At 36.0% G+C, this 7,818-nt stretch overlaps 1 pseudogene; it reads right to left on the bottom strand.

Annotated features, from left to right (window-relative positions):
- Nucleotides 1-230: 230 nt before the first annotated feature.
- On the bottom strand, nucleotides 231-1,446 carry LOC137216375 (adaptin ear-binding coat-associated protein 1 pseudogene; annotated as a pseudogene).
- Nucleotides 1,447-7,818: the final 6,372 nt, after the last annotated feature.

Here is a 7,818-nt window from a genome sequence, read left to right on the forward strand (position 1 = left end):
TCACAGGAAGAGACATGTAAACGCACTAGAAGAGGGCTGCACCCAGCACTGGATGTTCGCTGAATAAGACAAGCCAGAGGGAGGATATACAGCAGAGACCCAGGAAACAGGTCTTTCTTCACATCCACCCCTATCAAAATTCTGAATCTGTAAACACTGAGATCAGTCTGTCCATTTTTAGAGTCTTCAGTTAATGGAAAAAAGAAGTTCTGAGGTTTTTGTCTCCCCTGAAACTGCTAAACAGGGCTTCACAAAGAGGCACACAAGGGTCACGAGATGATTCTGAAATAAGTTAAAGAATTTAAAGATGGAGAACACTTTACAGATGTTAGAGGTTATTTCCCCACCAAAGAGACCCTGGCCTTTAGAGCCCTGCATAGTCAGTCACAAGTATCATAAGACCCACTATTCCCCTGCCCTGATAGTAAACAGGAGATAAGAAATACTTTCTTGGCTGTACAGCAAGGAACAACACCAGGGAGTGACACAACCAGCCTGAACTCAATGGAGAAGCTATGAAAACAACTGCTCAATAATTTTGGTTCTGGGGAGGGAAGGGGTTCCGAGCTACCCTCACACATTGGTGCTGTCAAGGTCATTTTGATTCTTCAAGTCTGTCCTTAACGTCCTGCCAGTGCTCTTCAGAACTGGACCCAGTTGGATGGCTGTGGTGCCTGGTTTTGAACAGAGCTGGATGCAGTGATAAAGTCTCCCCACAAGTCATTGCTTGTAGAAACTGGAGCTGGTGCTGGTGTCGTTACAAGAGCAGGAGAATCCAAATATAAAAGGATATCTGCATCACTACCTCCATGATTGGATTTTGGTATGGGTGGTGGATTGACATGATTGCTGATGGCAACTGAGGAGGATGGTGAAGGAATTGTGACTCTGCCTCCAGATGGGGGTGGGAGTAAGCTTAGGCCCCCAGCTCCTGTAGTCTTGGACTTAGAAGCACCCTCAACTTGATGGTCTGCCCTTCCTTGAAGTCCAGATCCAACTTGGGACTATTATCCATTTCCTGAGATTCTTTGGAAATCTCAGATTCCTGCTTTACCCACTTGAAGTGATCTTGCAATGAGACATTAAAGTCGAAGGCATCACCCCGATCTGAGAAGCCAATGCCAATGAAAGCACTATGCCCAGTACCATTCTGGATCCGGATTACAAAGTAGCAGCTGGAATCTGTCACTGTCTCCACAGTAATACCAGGATATTTTTCTACTGGTGCCTGAGCAAAGAGCTCCCCTGAAACTTTATCCTCGAGTTTGATATAAGCAATCTTCCCTTTTGAAGTGATTCAGAGGCGACCAGTCCAATCAGATTGATCTAACTTCCAGTCAGATGCCCTGCAACTGTGGTTGGAGGCCCAGGGAAGAATCGGGTAGATGCTGACATTGGGTTTCACACACAGAACAGACTCGTACTCCAACTCGGCCGCCATCTTGGCTCTGAGAATTTGTATTTTTAAGTTTCCAAATGATGCCTGTGCTGCTGGTCCAGGGCCTAAGCTTTGAGATCCACTGGTCTAGAACATGTAATGCATACAACTAATGCAGAGATAATCTGAGAATCATTGGCATTTTTAGTAATCCTGCTGAGGAAATGACCTTGTGTTTTGGCCGCTGGTTTTTAGAACCTCTAAACTCTTACTCTCTCCTGACTGACATCTGAAAATAAAATTATTGGGTCCTTTCTGTTTATTCATCTACCACAGATTAATTTAAAAGTAAATACGAAAGAAAGGTATAAGCTTCCTTCTTACAAAAACCTGCTTAATTTTTTAAAAAATTTCTGAAAGTGATAATATTGAATTTTTTGAAGAGGTCAAATACTTTGCTGCTAATCCAAATGCATTTGTACTAGAAACTGCTTAAACCAGCTAATTCCTATTATTATTAAACCTTAACTTTTCGTTGTTACTCGGACTCTTCAGAAGTTTATTAATAAGATTCCATTTTTATTGTAATTATACTGTCTCTATTCTGAAGAGGAGATATACATTAAGGGCTTATATGAAATGTCATTTGGACAGTGATGTTTTTTGTTTGTTTTTACTAGTTATCATCTTTTTTAGAATAAAAAGCGTAAGACACTAAATAAACTTTTCCAAGGGGTTTTTGTTGTGATTTTAGAAAGTGTGCCTGAGGACTTCCCTGGTGGTGCAGTGCTTAAGAATCCACCTGCCAATGCAGGGGACACGGGTTCAATCCCTGGTCCAGGAAACTCCCACATGCCACAGAGCAACTAAGCCCATGCACCACAACTACTAAGCCTGCACTCTAGAGCCCATGAGCCACAACTACTGAGCCCTTGTGCCACAACTACTGAAGTCCATGTGCCTAGAGCCCATGCTCTGCAACAAGAGAAGCCACTGCCATGAGAAACATGTGCACCACAAGGAAGAGTAGCCCCTGCTTGCCACAACAAGAGGAAGCCTGTGCACAGCAATGAAGACCCAACACAGCCAAAAATAAATAAATAAAAATAAATAATAAAAAAACTAAATAAAAAAGAAGAACTAACTTTTTTTTAAAAAAAAAGAAGGAAAGAAAGAAAATGTGCCTGGAAACAGTTGACTATTACTGGAATTCTATATGTATGGAATGGGATTAACGTGTTAAAGCTTTCACAGTCTATGAAGTCTTTCTTAAATATTCTTTTCTATCAGCAAGGTGAATGGGAAAAGCATGTGGAATTGCTGAATTTTTAAGGATTTATTATTGTCAAGGGACATTTCTTCAGTTTTGTGGCTTTACAGATTTTCAGTTAACCAGTGAGGTTTCACATGTTATTTTGGTACTTAGAAAATCTGCAAGCAAGTGAGAAGCAGAAACAAAGCCAACAAAATAAATGTGGAAAAGAGGGGGAATAATTTTTTTAAAGGTAGCCTTAAAAGGTTTGTGAACTTATCAATTTCTTCCTGCAAGAAATGTTTGCAATTGACCCGTTATGCCCTGAAAATGAAAGGTAAGTGTATCTAGTTACATGTACATTTGTTTTCCAAATCCCAAAGAAAATATAAGTCTTTTAGACTCAGAACATGTGATCCATTAAATGTGTCAGTTTGATGAAAGGTGATTTCAGGATGCAGTTATCTTGTGACTCTGTGTTTGAAGCGAAAGAGGAGAGAGATCAATTGGGCTCATATTATTCCAAACTGCTTTATCTTAAAATTGTGATTTGGGGAAGTTTTTTAATATTTTGTTTAAGTCTGAGAAGCTTCACAAAGAACATACAGCTGGTGACATGCTTATAGTTTTATTCTTGGTCTCTTTATTTGAATATTTATCTTTGAACTTCTGAAAGTATATTGATTATTTTAAATATGTAGTTCCTCAGCATGAACAAAGACCATTTTAAACATAGGAGACAATTTTAAACTGTCCATATTTGCTCTATTCCACAGGTCAAATAATTGTAGCATATAAATATTTTAAGTGCTATTCATCACTGATGAGAAACTTTTTGTTTTGTTTTGTAGTTAGGTAATTTTAGTAATTATTTAAAAAGCCAGGTATATATGTTCACTGAGAAGATTTGTGATCTTAATGAATATGAGTCTTACTATTAAAGTCTGATATTCTTCTAAGTATCTGGGCAGAAGCTATTAAAGCTAAATACTACTTATCATTGTTTTATGTATTTTCCCTTTCTTACACCTAGCAAACATGAACCAATAAATGTTTGTTAATGAATGAATACAAGATATTTCAAGTAGTTAATGGAAAACACTAGACCTTAACGCAGTGGTGTTATTGCTTATTAAAATTGTTATTATTTATTACTTAATTTTTTACATGAGTGTGGTAGATCAAGAGATCATCATTCTACATCCTCACCAGTAATGTCCAAGGATTCCAGTTTCTTCACATCCTCATCAACATTTATTTTTCTTTTGCTCCCTCTCCTTTCTTTCTTTCTTTCTCTTTCTTTTCTTTTCCTTCTTTCTTTCTTTCTTTCTTTCTTTCTTTCTTTCTTTCTTTCTTTCTTTCTTTCTTTTTTCTTTCTTTCTCTTTCTTTCTTTCTATTTTTCTCCTTTTCTTAATCTCTCCCTCTCTCCTCTTTCTTTCTTTCCTTCTTTCTTTCTTTCTTTCTTCCTTTCTTTTTCTTTTGCCATCCTAGTAAGTGTGAAGAAATGAAGTAGTATCTCACTGTGATTCAAATTTTTCTGATAGCTAAGGATGTTGAGCATCTTTGCATGTACTTATCAGCCATTTGTATATCTTCACTGGATAAATGCCTATTCAAGTTTTGTGCCTATTTTTCTAAACTGTATTGTCTTTCTGTTGTTGAGTTTTAACAGTTTTAAAATATTTTCTACATATTAAACCCTTATCAGTAATATGATTTGCAAATATTTTCTCTCATTCTATAGACTGTCTTTCTGCTTTCTTGATAATGTCTTTTGGTGTACAAAGTTTTTAATTCTGATAATGTAAAATTTATTTTTTTTCTTTTGCTACTCATTCTTTCATTGTCATAGCTAAGAATCCATCACCATGTTCAAGGTAATGAAGATTTAACTCTGTTTTCTTCTAAAATTGTTGTGGTTTCAGCTCCTATATTTAGGTGACTGATCCATTTGAGTTGACTTTTGTATATCATATGAGGTAAAAGTCCAACTTCATTCTCTTGCATGTGGAAATCTAGTTATCTCAGCACTATTTGTTGATGAGATTGTTCTTTTCTCATTAAATGGACTTGGAGCCCTAGTCAAAAATCAACTGACCATAGACTTATGGATTTATTTCTGGGTTCTCAATTCTATTCCATTGGTCTATATGTCAATCCTTATGCCAGTAGCACACTGTTTTGATTACTATAACTCTGTAGTAAGTTTGGGAATTAGGAGGTATGAATCTTCTGACTTTATTCTTCTTTATCATTATTATTTTGGCTATTTGAAGCTCCTTGTAACTCTATATAAATTTAAGTATTATCTTTTCCATTTCTCAGAAAGGCTGTTAGGATTTTGACAGGGATTGCATTGAATCTGTAGTTGATCACTTTAGGTATTGTTGACATTTTAACAATATTAAGCTTTCCTATCCTATCCATAAAAATGGAAGGTCTTTCCATTTGTTTATTTTTTTAATTTCTTTCAGCAATGTTTTGTAGTTTTCATTGTATGTCTTTCACCTCCTTGGTTAAACTTACTAAGTATTTGATTACTTTAGATGCTGTTGTAAATGGAATTACTTTCTTAATTACCTTTTTCAATTGATCTTTGTATATATTTAGAAACTGGTTTTTGTGTGTTCATCTTGTATCCTGCAACTTTGTTGATTCATTACTAGTTCTAGTACCTTTCTGTGGATTCTTTGAGATTTTCTGTATATAGGATAATTTCACCTGCCAATTGAAATAGTTTTACTTCTTCCTTTGTAATTTAAATGCCTTTTATTTCTTTTTATTTTCTAATTACCCTGGATAGAACTTCTGGTACAATGTTAAATTGCAAAGGTGAAAGTGAGCATTCTTGTCTTGATCCAGCCTTATCAGGAAAGTTTTCAGTCTTTCACCATTGAAAATGATATTAGCTGTGGGGTTTTCAGAAATGCCCATTATCATTATCATGTTGAAAAGTCCACTTCTATCCCTAGCTTTTTCATGAAAAGGTGTTGGATATTGTCAAATGCCTTTTCTGCATCTATTGAGATGATCATGTTTTTTTTTTCCTTTATTCTATTAGTATAGTGTATTAGATTGATTTTCTTATGTTGAACCACCCTTGCATTCTTGGCATAAGTCCCATTGGTCATAGTGAATAATCTTTTTAATGTACTGTTGAATTCAGTTAGCTAGTATTTGAAAATTTTGCTTCAATATTTATAAGGGATACTGTTCCATAATTTTCTTCTGATGTAACAATTGACTTTTGGTTATGTGTACTCTGCTATTTATACTTTATATTCATTTTTTAAGATTTTTTATTTATTATAACTTTGTTTTGGCTGCATTGGGTCTTCGTTGCTGCACGCAGGCTTTCTCTAGTTGTGGTGAGTGAGGCCTACTCTTCGTTGCAGTGCACGGGCTTCTCACTGCAGTGGCTTCTCTTACTGCAGAGCACAGGGTCTAGGCACATGGGCTTCACTAGTTGTGGCACATTGGCTCAGTAGTTGTGACTCACGGGCTTAGTTGCTCCACAGCATGTGGGATCTTCCCAGAAAAGGGCTTGAACCTGTGTCTCCTGCAGTGGCAGGCAGATTCTTAATCATTGCACCACCAGGAAAGGCCCCATATTTTATATTCTTGCTCTCTATATGCATATATTACTCTAAGTTCCACTTTCTTTTTTAACTTGCATCAATGTGTAAAGTCCTTTACATATTTCTACTCAGTTCTTAAATGCATCATTTCTGACAGTAATCAGAAATGCACTACTCCATTAACACATAATAATCTGCTATTATATCTAGCACAGTGACCATCTAGACTATTTCTAGCCCTAGCTGAAATGTATAGCTAAGTCATAATGATTTATATGTCCATCTTTTATTTAAATTATTTCTCTGGAATAGAGTTTCAAAAGCAGTTTTACTGTGTTAAAAGTATGCTTATCTTGATTTCTATAAGTCATTGCCAAGTAACTCTTCAGAACGTTAATGTCACATTGAAGGACCATTCTAAATATTCACTCACAACACCTACACTGAATTTTTTTCTTCATTATTTTCTTTATGTTTTAATAAATATCAGCTGATATTTTACATTTTTTGTTAATAATCCATTTTCTATGTAATTTTTACACATAAAAGGAAAATGTTGTTGGTTGTAGAGACTTTATAAAATTTAGTAAATTATAAGGAAGAATCTAGGAATAATCCATTTTGAAATAATTCTTGTGGTTTTATAATACATTTTAATATCAAGTGGATTAGACAGGTCTCAGTAGAAAACAGATGGCACCCTTAAATTAATATAATTCTAAGGAAGTTTAATAAAGGGACTATTTTATCAGGTGTGGCCAAAATGTAAGAAAACCATAATAATTCTCACAGAAACCCAGGGCTAGTAATAGTGGACTCCATTAGCACCCTAGGCCTGAATATGCAAGTTATAGGAATTCCAAGACAGGGGACTGTGGAAAGGGCTGTCTGACAGGAACTGTAACCTGTTATAAATTAACACAGCCACAGCCCAGTGGCTCTGGAGAGAGGGAGTAAGGGAAATTAACACCCTAAACTACCTCATTCTCCTTTCTCCCTCTGATCTCTTTCTGGGGTCCTCCATTAGCCAAATTCTATTGGACACCAGAGGGAACAGAAAGAAGTCTATTGATGTCTGTTTAGGTCAGCCTCCAGTCTCCTAGGGTACAGAGCAGAGTGAAGAGTGAATCTGAAAGGATAGACAGAAAATATTCAATATGTCAAATGTGACAAGACACGCTCAATTCTCTCTCCTTATTTCTTTCAATATTCCTTCAGTAAAGTTTGTAACTTTGCACAAGCCTACATGTATTGAGTGCTTACTATGTACCAGGCATTTTTGAGGTGCTTTATGTATAGTCTTCACAATAACCCTATGAGTTAGGCACTATGATTATCCTTATCTTATACTGATAGATGAGGAAAAGGGAGTCCTAGACTTAATTAATATGGCCATGTCACAGCCCTACTAAGTATCAGTGCCACAATTTGAACGCAGGGAGTCTACAGACTCTCTGCAGGAGTTCTACAAAATTTTTGCAGTGATATTCTTTGGTTTCTTATGATATTTTGTTGCAATCCTAAGTGGATTCTTTTCTCCCTTTCATTTCTTCTAATGAGTTATTGCTTCCATAAACAAAAGACACTGACTTTTTTATATTTATTATCT

Source organism: Pseudorca crassidens, chromosome X (assembly GCF_039906515.1).
Source record: "Pseudorca crassidens isolate mPseCra1 chromosome X, mPseCra1.hap1, whole genome shotgun sequence".
NCBI classification, from domain to species: domain Eukaryota; kingdom Metazoa; phylum Chordata; class Mammalia; order Artiodactyla; family Delphinidae; genus Pseudorca; species Pseudorca crassidens.